At 44.8% G+C, this 25,079-nt stretch overlaps 1 long non-coding RNA gene across 1 annotated transcript in view; it reads right to left on the reverse strand.

Annotated features, from left to right (window-relative positions):
* Positions 1-8,536: 8,536 nt before the first annotated feature.
* The window catches only part of LOC115459099, a 43,881-nt gene continuing 27,338 nt past the window's right edge, over positions 8,537-25,079 (reverse strand). Inside the window, exon 3 of the long non-coding RNA XR_003940204.1 lies at positions 8,537-8,592. This is a non-coding gene — a long non-coding RNA (uncharacterized LOC115459099). The remainder of the gene's footprint in view (positions 8,593-25,079) is intronic.

Genomic DNA, 25,079 nt, shown 5'->3' on the forward strand with positions numbered 1-25,079 from the left:
TGGGGCCATATTCCCATGTGCAGAGCCTTTGTTCTGCAGTGAGTAAAAGCCCCCCCCCCCCCCCCAAAAAAAAATGGCCCTGTGGTAAGATTACCTCTTACTGCTATGGCTATGTGGCGGGGAGCACATACCGCCACCCCGCTACCCATTGGTAACCCCCCTGTGTATTTTTTTTTAATCCAGCAGTGCCGGAAATGGTGGGCACTGGAGGTGGAACTACTGCCGGCAGCCGCATTGGGCTAGTGGTAGTTCTGGGTTGCCACCATGCGGCAACCCTTAAGTAAAAGGGCCCCTAAGTAACACAATATCGTCTACATACCGTGTTTCCCCGAAAATAAGACACTGTCTTATATTAATTTTTGCCCCCCAAAATGCGCTAGGTCTTATTTTCAGAGGCTGTCTTATTTTTCGGGGAAACATCGGGGTTGGCCTGCCCGCCCTCCGTCGCTCCTGGAACTAACCTTAAACGCCTCCTTTCACCTTCGCAGCAAGCAGCAGCAGGGCAGGCCACTCCTTCAGTTCCGTGCCCCGCCCTCACCTGACGTAACGTCCGTGAGGGCGGGGCACGGAAGGAAGGCGAGGTCTGCCCTGCTGCTGCTTGCTGCGAAGGTGAAATGAGGCGTTTAAAGTTAGTTCCGGGAGCGATGGAGGGTGGGTGGAGGGGGGGGCCCAGCGACCTCGGGTAGGGGGGTGGCTTGCCTGGCTCTCAGCGGCCCTGCTTTCAAACAAAAATTTGCTAGGTCTTACTTTCGGGGGAGGCCTTATATCTACCAATTCAGGAAAACCTCTACTAGGTCTTATTTTCGGGGGATGTCTTACTTTCGGGGAAACAGGGTAGGAGAAATAATAAATCGTCCTAATTTGTAGAAAAGCTTCCATTCCACTTATATACAGATTAAATAAAACGTGGGATAGGGGTGAACCCTGTGGTACTCCTTGTTTCATACTCCCCTGCCAGTATACTTGGCTAGATCTCATCCCCAGGAAGTATTGGTTGCACAACTTTGGGCACGGTATATAGAATCCGGGGATGTGTATTTTCAGCCTGGTGCCAAACTTCCGATAAAACAACCTGATAGACATTGCTCTCCAAAGCAAATTTTCAAAATTTTGGTATCCGAATTACTCTCTTTATATACGGATAGAGAGCTTAGACATGCATTGGATGTGAAGCAATAAACACAGGCAAAACCAATTAGCACAAAATGTTCATAACAGTTCATGGATATTCATCTTTCATTTGTGTTCACTGATTGCTAATTTTGAGTTCGTGCTGAGTTTTGTTTATGGAGCAATGAAGAAAGTATTTGGTCTTGTAATCCTATTAGAAAGATGTTTTCCTAACAAAATGAAAGGAAAAGTGTTAATTACCATTTATCTTTGAGACGTGACATTGTCCTATGCATAAAAACAGTAGACACTCTGAAGGGCCCTGAATAAGCTTGGCATGAGGAGTGTTTTAACATAACTTGTGTTCCGGACTGGACTGAAACCGGTTTCTAGAGGAGGCTGCTGTAGTCTATCGGATATGTTGGTTCATTCTTGTGCTGCTGTTGCTATCATTTGAAAGAAGCACTTACAGGTGAATTTTGAAAGAGAAGGGCGCCCATCTTCCGACACAAATCGGGAGATGGGCGTCCTTCTCGCAAGGTCGCCCAAATCGGCATAATCGAAAGCCAATTTTGAGCGCCCTCAACTGCTTTCCATCGCAGGGATGACCAAAGTTCACGGGGGCGTGTCGGCAGTGTAGCGAAGGCGGGACTGAGGCGTGCTTAGCAGATGGGCATCCTCGGCCGATAATGGAAAAAAGAAGGGCGTCCCTGACGAACACTTGGGCGACTTTACTTGGTCCATTTTTTTTCACAACCAAGCATCAAAAAGGTGCCCGAACAGACCAGATGACCACAGGAGGGAATCGGGGATGACCTCCCCTTACTCCCCCAGTGGTCACTAAACCCCCTCCCACCCTCAACAAAAATCTTTAAAAATACTTTTTTGCCAGCCTCTATGCCAGCCTCAAATGCCATACTCAGGTCCATCGCAGCAGTATGTAGGTACCTGGAGCAGTTGTAGTGGGTGCAGTGTACTTCAGGCAGGTGGGCCCAGGCCCATCCCCCCCAACCTGTTACACTTGTGGTGGTAAATGTGAGCCCTCCAAAACCCACCACAAATCCACTGAACCCACATGTAGGTGCCTCCCTTCATCCCTAAGGGCTATGGTAGTGGTGTACAGTTGTGGGTTTTGGGTTTTACCCAAGGTAAGGGAGCTATGCACCTGAAACCTTTTTCTGAAGTCCACTGCAGTGCCCCCTAGGGTGCCCGGTTGGTGTCCTGGCATGTCAGGGGGACAAGTGCACTACGAATGCTGGCTCCTCCCATGACCAAATGGCTTGGATTTGGTTGTTTTTGAGATGGGCGTCCTCGGTTTCCATTATCGCCGAAAACCGGGGACAACCATCTCAAAAACGACCTAAGGATAACCATCTCTAAGGTTGACCTAAATTTTATGATTTGGGCGTCCCCAACTGTATTATCGAAATGAAAGATGGACGCCCATCTTGTTTCGATAATACGGGTTGCCCTGTCCCTTTGCAGGGCCGTCCTGCGAGGACGCCCTCATGAAAACGTGGGTGCCCCGTTCGATTATGCCCGTCTACATCTCCTTTAGATTGCCTACCATTCAACAAGGTAGCAGTCCCGAGAGCAGATCAATAATATGAAACTCAATTCACAATATTACTACTCCCTTGTTCATAATGTCGGTTGATACAAATGGTGCTTGTTTCTTGCTCGGCTGTGCTTTGCTGAAGCAGGGTGTCTCCTTTTGCGCAACAAAGGGCTGCCAAGTTTAGTAACGCATCGATGCTTCATGTTCATATGGCCTCACTATGGTGGTTTTGCTGCCTTCTGCTCTTTTAGGACATGTAAACTTCCCTTTCTGCTATATCACAGCTTGTTGACATGAGTTTTCTCTGATTATTACTAAGAACGATTATCACAAGATAACAATAATATCATTTATTCCCCAGACTGAATATTTCTTAGGAAGCAATGTTTAAAAGACTAAAAGGTGTCTTTTTTATTTATGTAAAAGCATGGCATTGAACAAAAACTAAGCTATTTCAGTGAGCATTGACGTTAACAGAGTTCAAGATCCAGAGTCTTACAGTGGTGTTATCAGTAATTATTTGCTGTCAAGAGTATCAAGATTTGGAAATGTCTCAAGTTATCAGTTTAATGATTGTGGCTTTGCAAAATGTCATGAGATATTATTGATGTTAAGTGTGACTTTTATGTTTGTTCTATTGAAATCGTGTATGTTTCTTTTGTAATCTGTTTAGGATTGTAGATGAGGTGGAATATAAATATTTTAAATAAATAAATAAGCAAGCAAGCTTGCTTAACAGAACAAACAAACAAACAAAATATATAGTAACAACCACAGTTGGTCCAAGGGCCTGGAAAGGGGAGGAGTAGTAAAAGTACATTTTGTTCTTAGGAAAATTATAAGCAGTTCCAGTATGTTAACTGGAATACATTATAAAGCTGTAGGGACCGGATGATTCTGGAGAATTATCATAGTATTACTGAACCTTTTATTTCTAGGACACTGGTCGAATTCCAGCCAAGGTAATTTTTGTGAAATGACACAAATCAGTGATCAGCACATACCTGGGGATTCTATATAGCATGCCTAAATTTCTGCGCGGAATTCCAGGCGCATTCTATAACTTCTCACATAACTTAATTGGGTTAACAAGCCAATCAGTGTTTTTAACAGCACTTAGCAAGCAATAATTAGCACTAATTGGCAACAATGAGAATTTATACACACAACTTGATAAGCATATGCTATAATGAACTGCGCCTACATTCTAAAGTGCACAGTTCAAAATGGGTGGATTTATGGGTATTTTGAAATTTACGTGTATAGTTGCAGAATATGGCCTAGTACATGCAAATCTATGCGCTGGGATTTATGTCAGGTTTTCTTGGTGTAAATGGACTGTGGTAGATTTAGGCACTAAAATATCAAATTAAGCGTATTCTATATATGCCTCTAAATCTAGGCACTACTGATAGAATACGCTTAGGCGGAAATCATTTTTGCACTGATTTTTTAGGTGCCATATAAAGAATCTGGCCTGTAATGTAAGCTCCTGTTGGACTCCAATGCCTCAATAACTTGTGCTGCACACCTCCTCACTGACTTGCCACAATGACAGAGAGACCAGAAGCTCCAACATGGAAAATCTGTGCTTGGCTTTCCTGTACACACCAACTTGGGCTGGTCTTTACTTTCTCTCTTCTGCATACCTTGAGTAATTTGTTAGTGTGCCCACATAAAAACTAATTAAAACTCCCAAATTAACAATTCCGTTATAAAAGAGGACACTGACAGTAAAGACTTGGTCATAATTGTCAGCAATTTCATTTACTTATAATTTCTGTGTATATGCAAATAGAATAGGTGCAAATTTTCTTTCCTTTCTGTTCAGCATTCCATAAGAAAAGCAGAACTACAAGTCTCTATATGCAATGGGGTAAACCCAGCAGGGGATCAACCTTGCTGGGTGAATCAGGTGGCAGCTGAGTCCAGATTTTCAGGACAGGCTGATCGGTCTTGGTTTTACTCTACTGCATGCATTATTCTTGCTTTATTAGGGAATGCATAGGGAAATTGATCCAGCATTGCAAGGAAGTGAACTACCACTGGATTACCCTGTCCTGAAAATCTGGAGTCAGTGGCAACCCTATAAATCCCCTCTCCATTCCCAGCTTGCCAGACTGATCTTATCTTACAAAAGAACCCTCACACTTACAGCTAAATTTCTTGTATTACATTAAGATGAAACCATTTTTTAAATAAAGGCTTGCAAGAGATTAATAACAAATTAAAGTAAAATTCAGAATTACAATACCAGGCACAGTTCTATAAAAGTCTTATGATGACATTCTGACCTTTTAATAAGAACAATGGAGCAGAAAGTGAAACACTTAACAAAGAGATATACAGTTATATTTGTCTGTATCTTTATAGAATGTTAATTCATTTTCTACTTCATATTTTCAGTGCTTTTTTCTAGGCAGGATGTCAGACTCACAGAAACAGAAGGCCTGTGTGGCCCGCGTTGTTGATCTGCAAGGGCAGGCTTCTACATGGAATAGCAACATTCCATGTAGAATCTCAAATAGGGAAAAGGAACTGGGACTTGACATACCGCCTTTCTGAGGTTTTGCAACTACATTCAAAGGGGCAATGGAGGGTTAAGTGACTTGGCCAGAGTCACAAGGAGCTGCAGTTTGAATTGAACCCAGTTCCCCAGGATCAAGGTCCACTGCACTAACCACTAGGCTACTCCCCCACTTGCTGCCTACTAGGAGCACAGCTGGGATCAAATTCATGCTATAAAAAAGCATATTTTACATGACAGAACTAAGACATTTAGGCCCTCATGATCAAAGCAAACTCAAAAGCAGACCCTTACATGGTCTGTAGCCCCGCCCAGTGAATCCCAGATGCAGTGGGCGGTGCTGGGCGCCGCCATTTTGGGCGTCGACTGACTGGAAGAGGAGGGAGGCAGGCTGCGTCCCTCCTCCAACAAAAGGTAGGGGGGCCGGGAGGGGGGGTGTGACGACACCACAGCACACCACGAACCATCAGGGAATCTAAGGACAACGCTGGGGGGAGGATTTGGGGTGCTGGAGGTCCACCGGACCTCCAGCCCCCCCCCCCCCCCCGTCGATGGATCACAGTGGGAGATCCTTTGGCCGGAGCGGCCAATCAACGATTTCTGTGGGTTTTGGGGGCATGGAGACCCACCGATCCTCCAGCCCCCCCTCCCCGTTGGTGGGTTGGGAGGGTAGGATAGTGTTTTCGGGAGGCGGCGTGGGGTTCGGGGGTGCTGAGACCCACCGGATCTCCAGCCCTCCGTGAACATGGGGGGGGGATCATGGGGGGGGGACCGGAGGTCCTCCGGACCTCCAGCCCCCACCCCCATCGCTGGGTGGGAGGGTGGGAGATGGTTTGCCCGGCGGCGGTGGCCGAGTTGTTCGGGCCTCGCAGGCTGTTTGACAGGTTTGGGCTTTTGACAGCCCAGACCTGTCAAACAAGTGCGGGAGGATTGTGCGGAGTGCATGCTCGGCACAATTCTCCCGCACTTTAAACATGATAATCAAAGATAATAGCGCTGCTTAGATTTGCATGCATTATCTTTGATCATCGATGCAGAAAAGCCCTGCGCTGTCCCGGCGCTATTTTAGGGCGCTGTTTGGAACAGCGCAGGGCTTTTGATCATGAGGGCCTTAGAGACAGGCTGAGCCAGTCCTGGTTTTACTCCTACTGCATTCACCCTCAATGCATGTAATAGGAGTAAAACAAGGTCTGGTTCAAATTGCCCCTGATGACTGGAGTTGTCTGATAGCTCATAAGCTTTTCATATGCAAACTATAGGAGCAGCTACAGCTGAAAGGAAGTATATCCTTAAGGGTTGCAGGAATGCCTAGTCCAAATAGGGCCATGGAAACCTTCCAGAGGCACAACATGCATTTATAGCCTATTGCGAAGAGATAGGCAAATGCTACCTTTAAAACATGTCCTATACCATTTTAAGGAAGTATAGCATTGTGTGCATATAACCAATATGAACCAGAATAGCTCTTCCTGGGAGATGGCTATATTTTAACATGAATGTGACAGGGTCAAGGCTGGTATGTACATGACTGAAAGATATGTATATGCTATGAGATATTTAATTGGATGGGAAGACAGGAGAAAAAGGTGCCATAGCATCTGAAAAAAAGCTCTGGTCTACTTCTCCTTTTCTCAGATAGCTCCTGCATAGTGTCTACCAGAGCAATTCATTCCCCTTGCTCACACCAGCTCTGAACCTTCCCTCTGACGCAACTTCCTGGTCCCACAAAAAGGAAGTTGCACCCGAGGGAAGGCTTGGGCCAGCACAAGCTCAGGTCCCTTCACAGTAGATGGTACGTCTCTGTACAGCATTTCCCTGCTCTGAGCCACAGTTTTTGCTGCTGTTCTAATTGTATCCGGTTTGTTGTCCTGTGATGGTCTGACTATAGCTCCATCCAAGCTCTGCCCATGGACCACTCTGGCACTGTCTGGATAATGCTGAGGTGGTCGGAGGATACACATTCATCAGCACAATCCTGTTAATGCCACTGACTATCTCTCTCGCTGGCATTTATCTGATTACTAGCACCTGCTAACAGTAAAAGTGCCTTAGAATGCTGCTGCAAAGTGTTGGATGTCTTGCAGTAATGCTAATAGAGAGGTAAAGAAAAGTTTTAAATGCTGAGGAGAGGGACAAGGTCCTTTGAAGGGCAAGTATGGAGGAAGCAAAGTATGGCTGGTAATATTTGAAAATAAGAAGGCAGACGATCCGCAAAATCCAATGTGGAAACAGAACAGAGCAGATCCTGTTCAAACTTCTTCTACACCTATAAATGTACTCACTCTGCTGCTCCCCAGTATTTCTCCACACTCATCCTTCCCTACACCCCTTCCCGTGCACTCTGCTCCATGGATAAATCCTTCTTATCTTTTCCCTTCTCCACTACTGCCAACTCCAGACTTCACGCCTTCTGTCTCGCTGCACCCTACGCCTGGAATAAACTTCCTGAGCCCCTACGTCTTGCCCCATCCTTGGCCACCTTTAAATCTAGACGGAAAGCCCACCTCTTTAACATTGCTTTTGACTCGTAACCACTTGTAACCACTCGCCTCCACCTACCCTCCTCTCTTCCTTCCCGTTCACATTAATTGATTTGATTTGCTTACTTTATTTATTTTTTGTCTATTAGATTGTAAGCTCTTTGAGCAGTGACTGTCTTTCTTCTATGTTTGTGCAGCGCTGCGTATGCTTTGTAGTGCTATAGAAATGCTAAATAGTAGTAGTAGTAGTAATGAATCAATGGTATAGTTCAAACCTTTATTCTAAAATGATCGCTTGACATAGACTGTGTTTTGCCCACAAGGGCTGCGTCAGGGGCTTGAAATAGAAACAAGACTCAATCCGGAGAAATAAAACCAGCGCGATGTCTGATTGCAGCAGGCATATGATGTCTCTCCTCTGAGCTAATTTATTTAGCCTTGTCTGGAGGGAGACACCGCGCTGGTTTTTATTTCTCCGGATTGAGCCTTGTTTCTATTTCAAGCCCCTGACACAGCCCTTGTGGGTGAAACACAGTCTGTGTCGGGCGATCATTTTAGAATAAAGGTTTGAACTATACCATTGATTGATCTGCTCTGTTCTGTTTCCACAATATTTGAAAATATTCAGTTAAAAGAACATTTATGGTGCACTGCAGCAGATATCCTGTGAAAGGAGGGCACTGGGCGAGCGAAAAGTGATTCATCCAGGAAGATGAATAGATGTGTTTTGGAAACTCTAGAAAAACTCTTAACACGTGAACATCTGACTTGGTCTCTCTCCCTTTCCAAAATGTAAAGAATAATAAAACGCACATATCAGCATACCTCTAGTATTTGTAAGCGTCCATCAGAAGTCAATCATATGCTGCCATGAATCGCTCCTTCACTTTCTGCACCTTTTCTGCTGTGAGCGCATTCTGAGACAGGAAGAAGGACAGAGGGTTAGAACGGCAGAGCCCCATTACAAAGGAAGAAGTAACATTGCTGCTAATACCTTCAGCTTGTAGGATTAGGGAGTAGTACTCACTGAACATGAGCACAAAGAGACCCAAATGTAATGTTTTGTCTGGAACTAGCAATTTCAAAAGCACAAGTGCAATGTGCACTTAGGGCCAGATTCAATAAATGGCACTGAAAAGTAGGAAAATCAGAAGCCAGTGCTATTCTCCAAAGGCACTCCAGGGATGAGCACCCCTTTATACAGTAGAGCTTAATGGGGATTCCCATGCCCAACTTTGGACACAAGGACGTCTGCCAGCTGAAACCTGCTGTAAATCCTGGCACATAAGCTGGGCTCAGATCAGTGGTGTAGCTACATGGGGCCACGGGGACCTGGGCCCCCTCAAATTTGCTCTGGGCCCCTGGTTTGGCTGGTGGGGTTCCCCAACCCCTGCCAGCTGAAAACTTCATCCAGTGCCAGCCAAGGTATTTGCGGTGGTGGTGCTTCCGCTGGCGGGGGTTGAGGACCCGCCAGCCAAGATGTACAGCAGCAGCAGTAGGTGGGGAGTGGCAGTCAGCGAGGTGGCAGAGGGGGTGAGGTGGTGGACCAAAATGTGCCCTCCCACCTTGGACTTTGACCCCCTCCCACCTTGAGGTCTGGCTACACCCCTTGCTCAGATCCCCGGAGCTGTAACACTGCACACATAATTTGAGAATGCCCCGACCTGCCCATGTCCCTCCCATGGCCACTCCCCCTTTTGGGTTGCATCCTATGGGATTTAGGCACCCAGGCTTATAGAATAGTGTACAGCCAGATGTGTGCACAACCACTGTTCCCACTAAGCTGAGCAGGAGTCCTCCACCTACAGTCCTGCCAGTGGGGGCTGCTGTTTCACTATCACATTTTCAATAATGAGGGGCACAGGACTCTAGGGAATCTGCCTATCCCTAGTGATTGAAAACACCATATTGAAGCCCACCGCTCATGGGCAGCAATGCAGTTGGAGGACTCTCACTCAGCTTAGAGGAAATAGTGTGCACAACCCCTAATTGGTGCCAATTAATGTCAGTAATTAATTGTTACCAACCAATTACTTATGTTAATTGGCTCGTTCATCAATAAAGTTGCATGCATATTTGGGGATCATAATCACATTTTGCTCTCTGTTACATCACATAGACAAGTGTCTCCATACCAGGGGCATAGCTACTAAGGGGCCATGGGGGACTGGGCCCCCATAGATTTGGCCCTGTACCCCCCTGCCGATGACCCTCTCAACCCCCCCTTCCACCATCAACCCGCCGTCGCCGTCTGCTACCTTTGCTGGCGGGGAACCCCAACACCCGTCAGCTGAAGTCTTCTTCCTTCGTTCACAAGGCTTCGTTCTGTTTCTGTGAGTCTGACGTCCTGCATGTTGTACGTGCAGGACGTAAGACTCAGAAACAAAATGAAGGAAGAAGAGGGCCTCAGCTGGCAGGGGTTGGGGTCTCCCGCCAGCAAAGGTAGGCGATGGCGGGCAGGCGGGGGGGGGGGGTCGAGAGGGTCATCGGCGGGGGGGGGGGTCAAAGTTGTTGGTGATGGTGCAGGCAGCGGTGCTGGGAGGGACTAAAATGTGCCCCCTCACCTCGGCTCTGGACCTCCCTCCCGCCGAAGTCTGGCTATGCCCCTGCTCCATACAGAACACTTTTTAAAGAAAGTATAGTACAGTTTTGGATAACAGATGATACTTCCAAAAACTAGGCACGTATTCAGATGTAATATTTCAACACAGTTTTCTTTATTACTGTTTTCTCTCGAACATTCTTCACCATTTTTTCAGAAAATAAAAATAGGGTCTTGGGTATAATCCTAGACTCCTCACTCTTGAAGCACAAATCAACCAACTATGGAAGAAATCCTTTTACCGCATGCGTCAACTAAGACTGCTGAGATTCTATTTCAAAGTTCACATTTTACAATACTTGTCCAGATGCTTGTCCTGTCCAATCTAGACTATTGTAACTCCTTATATAATGAACTGAATAGTAAACTATTATCAAAACTTCAACTCATCCAGAACACTGCTGCTTGTTGATCTTCTGACTAAGAAAATTTGAAAGTGTCTCCAGACATCTACGAAAATTATATTGGCTAAACATCAGAACTTGAATCACCTTCAAGTCAATCTGTCTAGTCTTCCAAGTGCTTTGTGGAAATACATAGTAACATAGTAGATGACGGCAGAAAAAGACCTGCACGGTCCATCCAGCCTGCCCAACAAGATAAACTATATTTGCTACTTTATGTGTATACCTTACCTTGATTTGTATCTGTCATTTTCAGGGCACAGACCGTATAAGTCTGCCCAGCACTATCCCTGCCTCCCAACCACCGGCTCTGGCACAGACCGTATAAGTCTGCCCAGCACTATCCCCGCCTCCCAACCACCAGCCCCGCCTCCCACCACCGGCTCTGCCACCCAATCTCCGCTAAGCTTCTGAGGATCCATTCCCTCGAACAGGATTCCTTTATGTTTATCCCATACATGTTTGAATTCCGTTACTGTTTTCCTCTCCACCACCTCCCATGGGAGAGCATTCCAAGCATCCACCACTCTCTCCGTGAAAAAATACTTCCTGACATTTTTCTTGAGTCTGCCCCCCTTCAATCTCATATCATGCCCTCTAGTTCTACCGCCTTCCCATCTCCGGAAAAGGTTTGTTTGCGGATTAATCCTTTCAGATATTGAATGTCTGTATCATATCATCCCTGTTTCTCCTCCTCCAGGGTATACATGTTCAGGTCCGCAAGTCTCTTCTCATATGTCTTGTAACGCAAATCCCATACCATTCTCGTAGCTTTTCTTTGCACTGCTTCAATTCTTTTTACATCCTTAGCAAGATAGGGCCTCCAGAACTGAACACAATACTCCAGGTGGGGCCTCACCAACGACTTATACAGGGGCATTAAAACCTATTTTCTTCTGCTGGTCACTCCCCTCTCTATACAGCAGTGGCGTAGCCAGACTGCCAATTTTGGTTGGGCCTGAACCTAAAGTGGGTGGACACAAAATTTTCTCTCTAACCCCCTTCCCCAGCAAAATTTAGTCACACTAATCAGATGCATTTGTCACATAGGGGTAAAGTGCTGCTTTTCAGTGCATCAGGTTTCAGAAAAGTATTTAAAAGCCTAACACCCTTTTCAATGAGCTTTCAGAGGCCAAAACCTCCTGCATCAGGTCAGCATAACGCTGTTATGGTATCCTCTCCTGACCTAAGAAGGAAGTATTGGTCTCTGAAATTTTATTAACACAGGTACCATATTACTTTATCCTAAATTAAAATAAAATTATTTTCTTTACCTTTGTGTATGGCCATTTACTTTTTCTCATTGTGTTGCTCCCAGTCTCTAGATTCTGCTTTCCTTCGTCTATCTCTTGCCAGGGTTTCCTGTCCATTCACCACCTATGGCTTTTCATCTTTCCTCACCCTTGTTCTCCACATGCCCCTTCTCTTATTCTCCAGTCTTTCCCTACTCTGTCCTCTCCCTCTTTCCATCCAGCAGCTCCCCTCTTTCTTTTGCATCCAGCGTCTCCTTTTCTCCCTACCTTTCCAGTGTCTTCCCTCTTTCTCTCCTCATCTTTCCACCCATCTACCCTCTCTCCTGATCCTTCCATCTAGTGTCTCTATCTCTCTACCCTTTTCTGTTCAGTCTCCCCTCTCTCTCCACATCCTTCCAGTCTCTCCCCTTTCTCTCTGCATCCTTCCATCCATCTCCCATCTTTCTCTCCCTATTCCTCCCATGTCCAGCGGCTCTCTCCTTCCCTCCAGTCCCTTCTTCCTCTCCCTCCCATGTCCCAGCGGCTCTCCCTTCCCTCCAGTCCCTTCTTCCTCTCCCTCCCATGTCCCAGAAGCTCTCTCCCTTCCCTCCAGTCCCTTCTTCCTCTCCCTCCCATGTCCAGCGCTCTCTCCCTTCCTCTAGTCCCTTCTTCCTCTCCCTCCCATGTCCCAGCAGCTCTCTCCTTCCCTCCAGTCCCTTCTTCCTCTCCCTCCCATATCCAGTAGCTCTCTCCCTTCCCTCCAGTCCCTTCTTCCTCTCCCTCCCATGTCCCAGCAACTCTCTCCATTCCCTCCAGCCCCTTCCTCCTCTCCCTCCCATATCCAGTAGCTCTCTCCCTTCCTTCCAGTCCCTTCTTCCTCTCCCTCCCATATCCAGTAGCTCTCTCCCTTCCTCCAGCCCCTTCTCCTCTCCCTCCCATATCCAGTAGCTCTCTCCCTTCCCTCCAGTCCCTCCTTCCTCTCCCTCCCATATCCAGTAGCTCTCTCCCTTCCTTCCAGTCCCTTCTTCCTCTCCCTCCCATATCCAGTAGCTCTCTCCCTTCCTTCCAGTCCCGTCCTCCTCTCCCTCCCATATCCAGTAGCTCTCTCCCTTCCCTCCAGTCCCTTCTTCCTCTCCCTCCCATATCCAGTAGCTCTCTCCCTTCCTTCCAGTCCCTTCTTCCTCTCCCTCCCATATCCAGTAGCTCTCTCCCTTCCTTCCAGCCCCTTCCTCCTCTCCCTCCCATATCCAGTAGCTCTCTCTCCCTTCCCTCCAGTCCCTTCTTCCTCTCCCTCCCATATCCAGTAGCTCTCTCCCTTCCTTCCAGTCCCTTCTTCCTCTCCCTCCCATATCTAGTAGCTCTCTCCCTTCCTTCCAGTCCCTTCTTCCTCTCCCTCCCATGTCCAGCAACCTCTCTCCTTCCCTCCAGCCCTTCTTCCTCTCCCTCCCATATCAGTAGCTCTCTCCCTTCCCTCCAGTCCTTCTTCCTCTCCCTCCCATATCTAGTAGCTCTCTCCCTTCCTTCCAGTCCCTTCTTCCTCTCCCTCCCATGTCCCAGCAACTCTCTCCCTTCCCTCCAGCCCTTCCTCCTCTCCTCCCATGTCCCAGCAACTCTCTCCCTTCCCTCCAGCCCCTTCCTCCTCTCCCTCCCATGTCCCAGCAGCTCAGCCATTTTTCCTGCAGTCCGCCCATCCGCATCCTTCGCGCTGTCTCTATCCCTTTTGTCCCACGGAGGCAGCGCTTCCTTCCTGTCTTCTCCCGAAGCTCCGCTGCATCGGTCCCCTGCAAGTGGAATCCTCCTTCGACGGTCGCGCTGCGCTGCCATGCACACGCAGCTTCGCTCCTCCCCTGCTGCGTTCATCCGGCCCTAAACAGGAAGTGCATCACAGAGGGCAGATAGACGCGGCAGGGGGAGGAGCGTAGCTGCGTGTGCAATTGCATGGCAGCGCAGCGCGACCGGCGAAGGAGGATTCTACTTGCAGGGAGGGACCGATGCAGCTGAGCTTCGGGAGAAGACAGGGCAGGAAGGAAGCGCTGCCTCCGTGGGACAAAAGGGATAGAGACAGCAATGCAGCTGGGCGGGCCTGGAGGGAAAATGGGTGGGCCTGGGCCCGTCCAGGCTCACCCGTGGCTACGCCCCTGCTATACAGCCTAGCAACCTTCTACTTACGGCCACCGCCTTGTCACACTGTTTCGTCGCCTTCAGATCCTCAGATACTATCACCCCAAGATCCCTCTCCCCGTCGGTACCTATCAGACTCTCACCGCCTAACACATACGTCTCCCATGGATTTCTACTCCCTAAGTGCACCACTTTGCATTTCTTCACATTGAATTTTAATTGCCAAACCTTAGACCATTCTTCTAGCTTCCGCAGATCCTTTTCATGTTTTCCACTCCCTCCTGGGTGTCCACTCTGTTACAAATCTTAGTATCATCTGCAAAAAGGCAAACTTTACCTTCTAACCCTTCAGCAATGTCACTCATAAATATTGAACAGAATCGGTCCAGCACCGATCCCTGAGGCACTCCACTACTCACCTTTCCCTCCTCCGAGCGAATTCCATTTCCACCACCCTCTGGCATCTGTCCGTCAACCAGTTCCTAATCCAGTTCACAATATGTCAGAACTACTGATCCAGCTTTTCTCCAGTTGCTTCTACAATTCTGCCAGACTCTGAGAAAGCACATTACTGAAATACCCTTCAGTTAATAACATAAAATACAAATGTCAGGCTAACTCCATATTCTCCTTTTGTGTCATTGCAGAATCCGCTCAGAATCTAATTATATTCAACTCTGCAAGAAACTGAAAACCCTACTTTTCAACAAATTTTAACTATTGATGTACCATACGTCACCATGCTAATCTAACCCTCACATCTTTTCCTTACTGGAGTGGTTTGCCATTGTCTTCCCTAGGCATCTTTATTAACCCCTCCCCCCAGGTACTCATTTACTGGCTGGCCAGCTATCTGAAAGAAATCCCAGTATGGGATTCAAACTCAGGTCATGGGTGCAGAAGGCAAGTGGCCTACTGACAGCACCCTGAGGCCTCAGATAGGTGCCACTGAATATCATGTCAGAACCTGGTCAGCAGTTTAACCACGCAGGAACTGCAGGTTAAATCCCGCAGAATATCAAATTCTAATTTCCTAGAATAACTGAATGTAATTTTCTACATAAATAGTGCCATTATTTCTATATGGAAATGGTTTTTACCATGCCATTCTAGTGTGTGCCCCATGCACCTTCATTAACCAAAATGTATTGATCCGAAAACATTGATAAGAGAACATTTTCAGCAAACTAAAAGCACAGCTCTGAGAATATCCTGTAATAATAGATCTTCAAATATCACATGAGAGTCATAAAAGCATAGCTCAGAAGATATCCTGTAATAATGGATTTTCCATTACCATTTGAGAATAATATTGGTTTAATCATGTTTTGCCTCTCTCCCATCCACTCATCCACTTTTGCCCTGTAAATACCACTCATCCCTATATTATAAAATTAAATGCATAATTTCTGTGAATTTATTCTGTCCCTTCCTGAGAGTTGATTAGAATCAAATTATGTAGTTACACAACTGGTTAGACTAAAAGAGGATCAGAGGTCCACAGAGTTCAATTTGTTTACAATTCAACAACAGTAAAAAAAGTATGGTGGTCAGCAATGCACAACTGTTTCTTCTACATTTTCCAGGGTGTGCAGATGTGTCATATTGCTTAGCACATAATTAATGCTAGTGAGTATAGGGGAAGGGTGTGGAGTGTTTCTACATAGTGCCCGCTACCAAAGTCCCAAGCTCAAGTATTTCTTCCTCATTCTCTGTATATTTCTCCTCTTAGTTTCTGTGTCTTTTTGCTTTGTTGTACCACTTCTCACTCCTTCTGAGCTTTTCTTGTATCTTTCAGCTTTCATCTATCCACCTACTCCCTTTTCCTCTCTCTCCTAGCCTTTAAATCTTTATAGTTGTCTCCTACTCCTTCTTCTCCTTATCATTTCTCATCCATAACTAGGATAATTCTATAGCAGGACACCTGGTAGGTGCTCATGTTCCTTGGTAGAATAGTTGCTTAATTGAGTATATACATACAGTGCATCCACTTAGGCCAGCCATAGAGCTGGTCTAAATGTGTGTCTATATGCCAGAGATACACATGTAACTTATAATATCTATAAGTTATATAGAGGGTGCTCAGATTTGCGTACTTAAATTTGGGCATGATTCTGAGATGCATTCACAACTAACTTGGGTAACGTGCCAATTAGCATCAAAAATTGGGTGCTAGCAATCAATTATTGATGTTAATCAGCACCAATTTAGATCTGCAGACTGCGCAGAAACACATAATGTGTTTTCACGTGGATCTGACATTTCTGCCTCGTTCTCTGCACCTTCGTCCATTAGAACGCTTTCAGTGCCAAAAACTCGCATGGAAGTAGCCATCTTAATGTTAGTGCCAGATTATATTTATTTATGACATTTATACCCCACATTTTCCCATACAGTTTTGAGTTCAATGTGTCTAACAAGCCAATGGCATTCCTAGGGGGGGCGGACACCGGGGCGGCGCCCCACCCCCCCGGGTGCAGCGCCCCCCCCCGATGCAGCGCAGACCCCCCCTCAGCGAAGACCCCCCCCCCCCGTGAAAGAGCCCCCTCGGGTGCATGCGCTGGAGGGGGGTGCCGCAGCGCGCGCCTGCTGCGGGTTTACTAACTTTGCTCGTTTGCTGCAGCTCCTCTGCCCCGGAACAGGAAGTAACCTGTCCGGGGCAGAGGGAGCTGCAGCGAACGAGAGAAGTTAGCAAACTCTACGCAGTAGGCGCGCGCCACGGCACCCCCCAGCGGCGTGCACCCGGGGCGGACAGCCCCACTGCCCCCCCTGGTAGACCACTGTAACAAGCTAAAAAGGAAGTCATTACAAAATATGAAACAAAATACATAAACCCACACATATCAATAAGGAAGAATCACAAGCATATAAAGTATTCAGAATAAAGCATAATGGGTTGAATAGGGGTGGGGGGGATTAAACACCAGGATCAATGACAGAAAAGATTTCAAAAACTTACAAACAACCAAGTTGGGATTATATATTTTCCAGCAAGGAATTCCACCAATAAGTACCATTCCCCCCCCCCCCCCCCCCCCCCCCCGGAAAGTGCCGCATTTAGGCATTTGCATGTACACATACTGTAGACATGGCATAAGAGGGCATGACTCATTGTAGATGTGTGGCTGCCAATTTACTCTAGTATTCTATAATGTAATCTGGGCTCCTAGATGCTTTTATAGAATTTATGCTCAATGCGTTGCATCTATGTGTTTAACTTTGGTGTCCAGTTACAGAATTGCTCTCTATGTGCACTTCTGGCCGACCCACTTCAAAAAAGATCTAGAGTAACTAGAAAGATTCAGTGAAGAGAAACAGAAATGATAAAGAGGATGGAGCACATTCATTATGAAGAGAAGCTAAATAAGTTAGGGCTTTTCAACTCGGAGAAAAGATAACTGAGAGGGGATATAATAGAAGTTTTTAAAATTATGAGTGGGGTGGCACAGTTAAATACAGACTGGTTGTCTAATCTGTCAAACAACACAAAACAAAAGATCACTTCATGAAACTAATGACCAGCAGGTTGAAAACAAATTGTAGAAAGTTTTTTTATGCTGCGCATAATTAAGCTGTGAAATTTGTTGTCAGAGGATGTAGTCAAGATGACAGACTGGACAAGTTCCTGGAGGAAAAGTCCATAAAAAGAAATTGTTATCCAGGTAGATTTTGGCAAGCTATTGTTTATCTCTCTGGACATGAACTAAGGGAAACGGATCTACTTTTGGGTTCTACTGGGAACTTGTGTCGAGGACTGGAAAGTTCAGCCAGGGGGAAATAAGTAACCAGGGCTAGAGAAAGACAGCAAGGCCCAGAGCAGGAAGAAGCAGACTTCCAGCCTATTCTTACAAAACAGATGTTTGACGGACCAGAGGGGTAACTGTCAGATAGAAAAAAAAACGTTTACCTTGTAAACTCTATCCACACTGTAATTCTGCTGTGGTCTGGTAAGTTTGTTTACTATTGAACTCCAAGCTGTGAGAGGAACAGGTTTCTGTATGTTTTCCTTTTGACCCACCATATTCAAAAGTATTTGTTCACTTTCAAACTGTGGTCTGGCTGTGTTTGTGAAGGCTTCTCACCCTATGCCCGCTCATACTATCAGTCCTATTGTGAACTGATAACTGGTTCAAGGATAATAAATAGGGTAGGATTACATGTCAGATTTTCCTAATGGAGAAAGGGAGAAAACTGAGAGCACTGGGACTAGTAATTAACAAATTCATTAATGATCTGGACAACAGAACAAATTTGCAGATGGCACAAAATTAAAGCGCAAGCAACCTGTGAAGAACTAAAGGAGGACCTTGCAAGACTAGGGTACTGGACATCTAAATAGCAGATGAAATGTAACATTGATAACTGCAAAGCAATGCACATAGGGAAAAATAATTGTAACTACAGGTACCAGATGTCACATGATCCAGAAAGAGGATCTTGGAGTCACTGTGGATGACTCTCAGCTCAGCATTTATTTATTTGACAAATTTATATCCTGCTCCATATAAAGTTCTGGGCTGGCTACAAAAAAACATACTTAATAGTTAATACAATTATTATATACAACAGCATACAAACAAAGACAAAAATGAAAAAAGCCCAGTTTTTTAAAATCATATGATCAGGATAAATACACTAACTAATGAGTCTCAATACCATATGCCTCTTGAAACAGCCATGATTTAAGTTCTTTATTAAACTGCACAAAAGAAATAATACTACAGAAAGATACAGGCAATTCATTCTGTAGTTTAGGTCCCATAACTCTAAACATGGATTTCCTATTAGGTTCTAATCGGATAAGATAAAAAGATGGAACCTCAAATAAATCTTGGGAACCTGACCGTAAAGTCGTAGTGGGCTGATAAAGTTAGAGGCAAGAACAGGTGAGAACATTTAGTGAAGTGGTTTATAAACCAAACAAATAATCTTGAATTTAATTTGTTGCTCTATTGGTAGCTAATGGAAATTTTTAAGGATAGAGGGTAATATGAGTGTACCAAGGTACACCTGCCAATATCCTCATAGTCCACAATACACTCTGCTTTAATCTAATACAGATTCAATAATAGCTTCATTGATAATCAACCAAGGCGTTTGTTGAAGAGACGTCAGATTAGAATACTTGCCTCTGAAGTGGCTATTTATGAGCCAAGCATTTTGAACAGAGAGGCAGTAACGCAATCCTCATATGTCCCATATTTTTACAATTTTTAAATTTTTCGTTAGATTGTCATATTCATAGCTACTTTTCTTATTTCTATTAGATTTTTTAGTTCCGTCTTTAAATAGTAATATAGTACCCAATGTCACCAACATAGATCTATGTTTCACATATTGCTGTTTCAAGGTGGTCTCCTAAAAGGATAAATCCAAACAAAATGCTCAGAGTTTAGTTCAAGATTATCATATTCACGCCTCAAGACAACATTAGAATTAGAACTGTTCTAACCTAAGTTTTAAATAGCGGTTTCAACATGGCCGCCAAATGTTTCAAAAGGCACGTATATAAAAATATGAAGAAATGACGTTATATCCAGCATCAATTGAGCTACTAGGCTGAATCAGCTGACTAGGAAAAAAACGTCAATGGAAAATTCAGAGGGGCCAATGGCTCTCATTAATTCAAATCAATGTCATTCCAGTCAATGTCACTGCCATTCTTGTGTATGTAGCCTCAATTATGAAAGCTTCCCAGGGCTCTGCGTTGCCTGGTAGCTGCATCCTTCATCTGAGGATCTGGAGCGGTTGCTTGGGGAGCAGCTTTCAACTTCTTCTGCAGCCTGCTTCTTCGCATTGGACTGCTAGGTCGCTCTCATCTCATCCTGTTGCCACTGTCCAATCCACTGTGTTCTCTACAGGCAGTGAAGGGGGATTCAACCTACACCTCGGCCTCCAAATATCATCTGAAGTCCTTCCTACCATCATATTTATGGGCCATTTTGGACTTTCTCACCTTTCCTTTTTGTTTCTTTTTATCTTTTTTTTTATTTATTTATTTATTTTTTTTTAATTTAATATTTATTCATTTATCCATTTTATTACAAGAAATATCTTGCTTAAGAAAGTATACAAAAATGAGGCAGTTACATAACTGTTAGGAAATGTTAAGAAAATATATAAAGAGAAAAAAAAAAAACAATATACATTTTCAAGGTAACCCATACTCAAGTCCATAAATTTGGGATCCAAGATTAGGATATCTAAGGGAGTTTTACAAAAGGAAATATATAACGGATGATGCAAAACTAGCTAAGTGGAGTTATCTTATAATTTATTGCTTATCCACTTTTACCGAAGCAATAAGTGCCGATACGTGGGCTGGTTCCGTGAAAACATATTTCTTCTCCCTAAGCCTTATTATGCACTTGCAGGGGTACCTTAAAAAAAAGGTTCCCCCCAAGTGCAGAACCTCAGGCCTAAGGAGCAAGAATTGCTTCCTCCGTCTTCTAGTCTCCTTGGAGACATCAGGAAATAATAATATTTTTAGGCCCAAAAAAGGTTTCTCTTTATTACGGAAAAATAAACGGAAGATCCAGTTCTTGTCTGGTAATAATGCAACCGTCGCCACTAACGTGGCGGCAGTTGCTAATTCAGAGTCAGAAGTCTGAAGCAAAAGGGAGACATCAATCGGATTATCAAGTTGGTTCAAATTTTTTCCAGGAATATAATATGCCATATGTTTCTTTTTATCTAATCAATTTCTGCTATCATTGAACTTGTATCCCTCTAATCTGGCCACGGCCTTTCAGTGCATTTCCCTTCCCTTCTCCCTCTGATTCTTCTGCCCTCTTAACTGTCATTGTACTTGATTTCACAGTTCATTGTAAGCCGCTTTGAGGCTGCTTTAAGTGGTATAAAACGGGGTATAAATGTTCTGAAATAAATAAAATATATATATATATATATATATATATATATATATATATATCCTCTCTTTTCAACCAGTTGTATTGTGTGTTTTACCTAGGACATATTTTATAAGTACCTATACACATAGGTGGAGTCTGGGAGGACTGACACCTAATGTGTGTAACTTATAGAATACTATCCAGCTTATTTTCGAAAGAGAAAAATGCCTGTAGTGCGACCTAAATCGGGAGATAGACGTTTGTCTCGCAAAGGCGCCCAAATCGGTATAATCGAAAGCCAATTTTGGGCGTTTCCAACTGCACTCCGTCGCGGAAACGAATAAAGTTGATGGGGGCGTGTCGGAGGCATGGTGGAGGCGGAACTGGGGCGTGGTTATCAGCCGAGGAGAGATGGGTGTCTTTAGCTGATAATCGAAAAAAAAAAGGCTTTTTGACCGCGATTTTGGGTCACTTTTTTTGGACCCTTTTTTTTCACAAACAAGTCCCCAAAAAAGTGCTCCAACTGCCCAGATGACCACTGGAGGGAATCGGGAATGACCTCCCCGGACTCCCCCAGTGGTCACTAACCCCCTCCCACCAAAAAAAACCCACTTTACAAACTTTTTTTCCAGCCTCTATGCCAGCCTCAAATTTCGTACCCACCTCCATGACAACAGAATGTGCTCGATCCTCTCACAGCCTTTCCCTGGGTCAGATGTGGCTCTCGGGTGCACTACAGGGTCACATCAGCATTGCATTGTGGTGGGTGTAGAGTATTGGGCTCCGTGATTTCATTAGATTGTGTTACAGTCTCACGATGTTGGTAGTTGGTAGACTCTTCTCCCATGCTGCTTTCCCCCCTGCCTACTGTGTCAGAGTGTGCCCTGTTGTGTTTCCTGTTGTAGTCCATGCGGTAGTGGCCATTTTTGTAAGCCAGTTTTAGATCCCTTTCACATGTTAGCCACGTTATAGAACTTAGTTCTTACCTTGAATGTGGCTGAAAGAGGGCATTGTACAGCATTCTGCCAGCTCTGACCTACTGCTAATCTCAGTACCAGGGAGACTCGTTGCCAGTGGGGCACAACCTCTGATCTGTAGTTAACTGTGAGTAAAGGCGGTTATTCCAATAAAGGACGTTTTCAGAGAGATTAGTCTTCAGGTGTCAACTGGTGTGCCAATGTTATATAGCAGCAACCAGTCCTAGAGGCCTGCGTGTATGCAGGTCCCTGGAGCACTTTTAGTGGGTACCGCAGTGCACTTCAGCCAGGTGGCCCCAGGCCCATCCCCCCCCCACCTGTAACACTTGTGCTGGTAAATGGGAGGCCTCCAAAACCCAGTGTACCCACATATAGGTGCCCCCTTCACCCCTAAGAGCTATGGTAGTGTTGTACATTTGTGGGTAGTGGGTTTTGGGGGAGGGGGGTTGGGAGCTCAGCACCCGTGGTAAGGGAGCTATGCATGTGGGAGCTTTTTCTGAAGTCCACCACACTGACCTTGGGTGCCCAGTTGGTGTCCTGGCATATCAGGGGGGCCAGTGTACTACGAATCCTGGCCCCTTCCACGACCAATCGGATTAGGACGTTTTTGAGCTGGGCGTTTTTAGTTTCCATTATCGATAAAAAAAACAAACGCCCAGCTCAAAAACATCCATTTTTTCGAAAATTCGGTTTGGCCCGCCCCTTCACGGACCCATTCTCGGAGATAAACACCCATGGAGATAGGCGTTTCCGTTCGATTATGCCCCTCCACGTTACACAGGTACCTCCAGTGCTTAGGTGCCCACTTACATAGTTAGGACTAGATTCAGGAAATGTTGCCCAAATTTGGGCGCTGAAAAAAATGTGAACTGAGCGCTCTTTAAGAAATGGCATCATTTATAGAATAGCGCGTAGCTCTGGGATCCGTGCCTAACTTTTGGAATGACTGTTTACACCAACTGAAACTTGGTGTAAATCCAGGTGTGTAAATGAGGCACGGATCCCCCAAATTCTATGATACTGCACATATCTTTAGTGAATGCCCATGACCCTCCCATGGCCATATGCCCTTTTCAGTTGCAGGCTAAAAGATTTATTGAATAGCGCTTAGCAAGATGCACGTAAAAAAAATCCAAATTGTTGCCAATTAACCTCAATAATTGATTGTTAAGGGCCAATTATTGACACTAATTGGCTCATGACTCAGTTAAATTGCATGCACAATTTTCAGTGCCATATATAGAATCCAGGGGTTAACGTACATAACTTATAGAATACTGTAAGTTACACAGATATCTTCATTGCTTCGGTGCATGCATTTAGGTGAGTGGAGGAGTGGCCTAGTAATCAGAGCACTCTTGACATCCAGAGGTACCGAGTTCAAAGCTCACTGCTGCTCCTTGTGATCTTGGGCAAGTCACTTAACCCTCCATTGTCTCAGGTGCAAACTTAGATTGTGAGCCCTCTAGGGACAGGGAAATACCCAGTGTACCTGAATATAACTCACTTTGAGCTACTACTGAAAAAGATGTGAGCATAATTCAAATAAATACATTTGCACCAGCTCTGGCTGGCATAAGTGCTCTTGCCTAAATTATAGGTGTGCATTTTTGCTGTTAAGCTAGTATTCTATATAGAAAATTTGACATCTATGTTCCTTTACAGAATAGGCTTCTGCTAGTGCCCACAATGCTTTCAGTGTAAAGGCAAGAACTATTTGTATTCTAATTGCCCAGCTAAGCATACAAATAAGCTGACCAAAACAAAGGCGGAGAAGAAAGAGGTGAGGATTTCCGATGCTGCAGGAGAAAATTCTGATAAATAGAACCAAGCCTAAAAGCAACCATATCATGATGCATAGGTTCGGGAGGCATGGGGAATCTTTTCAAAGACACTGAACTGGATAAGGATGATGAAGTCCCTAGCGGATGGGAGAAATGTTTCTGCATCTTGGGAAAGCACTATAAAAATGCATTGTAAACTACTTAATGGAGAGAATGGGCTCGGGGAGTCTGTTCTGCCTCGTATCACCTTATGCCTGGAACAGACTCCCCGAGCCCATACACCATGCGCCCTCCCTGCCCATCTTCAAGTCCTTACTCAAAACCCATCTCTTCTCCCTTGCTTTTGGCGCCTAACCACCTTCCCCATTCATGATACACTGACTACACTGACTACATAGTTTGTTACCTTTAGATTGTAAGCTCTCTTGAGCAGGGACTGTCCTTCCCCATGTTTTAACTTGTACAGCGCTGCGTAACCCTAGTAGCGCTATAGAAATGCTAAGTAGTAGTAGTAGTAGTAGAATGTGGTCGTCACCACCAAGGATGCATTATTTGTGCCATAGTTAAACATAATTTGATTTCTGTGAATTATGAAGTTCAAATTAGTATATGTGCAGCCCATTATAGCATTGTAATGTCATAAATGGAGATGATTTTATTATAATTACATCTGCAAAAGAGAATTGATGGTTTGAATTGGACTCTTGTGACACAGCGAGTCTAGCAACTGGGTGCAATCACAAGTCATGTCAGCTGCTTTGGCACTGGTACCTTGCTCATAGTTATGTTAATGTGATTCATCAGCTTGAGAAGGGGAAACTAATAAGAAATTTTAAAGCATAGCTATGCTGAGTGCCTGCATCCTGAGGGGACTGTTGTATTCATTGTAAGGTGGTGAGATCAGGGAGGTGATCTTCAGCTGGCAGCATTCAGTGTTTACTGCTGACAAAATTATGCTTGGATATTCAATGCCAGGCTGCATCTGTATGTCAATGTTTTATTTATTTATTAGGATTTATTTACTGCCTTTTTGAAGGAATTCACTCAAGGGAGTGTACAAGAGCAACTCAAACATAAGCTATAGACAATTACAGCAATAAAAATATTCAAACAACAATACAAAGTATGGCATAATATGCTACATTACAATGTCAACCCAATACAGAATAAAACATTTTAATGGACAGCATAGGGTGTAAACAAAGATGGAACATATAGATAGATAAGATAGAATAACAGGAGTAAGAAAATAAGGTTGCAAATAGGTCAGAAGTTAAACATTAGCTTAGCTAGGGTAGGAGTGGATAAACATGAATGGTGTCATTCTTTGTGTGTGAGACTAGCAAGTTAGTTACTTCTTCCATTAAATGCCTGGTTGAAGAGCCAAGCCTTCACCTGCTTCCTGAAGTACAGATAATCTTGTGTTAAGCAAA

The sequence above is a fragment of the Microcaecilia unicolor genome, unplaced genomic scaffold (genome assembly GCF_901765095.1).
Source record: "Microcaecilia unicolor unplaced genomic scaffold, aMicUni1.1, whole genome shotgun sequence".
Classification (NCBI taxonomy): domain Eukaryota; kingdom Metazoa; phylum Chordata; class Amphibia; order Gymnophiona; family Siphonopidae; genus Microcaecilia; species Microcaecilia unicolor.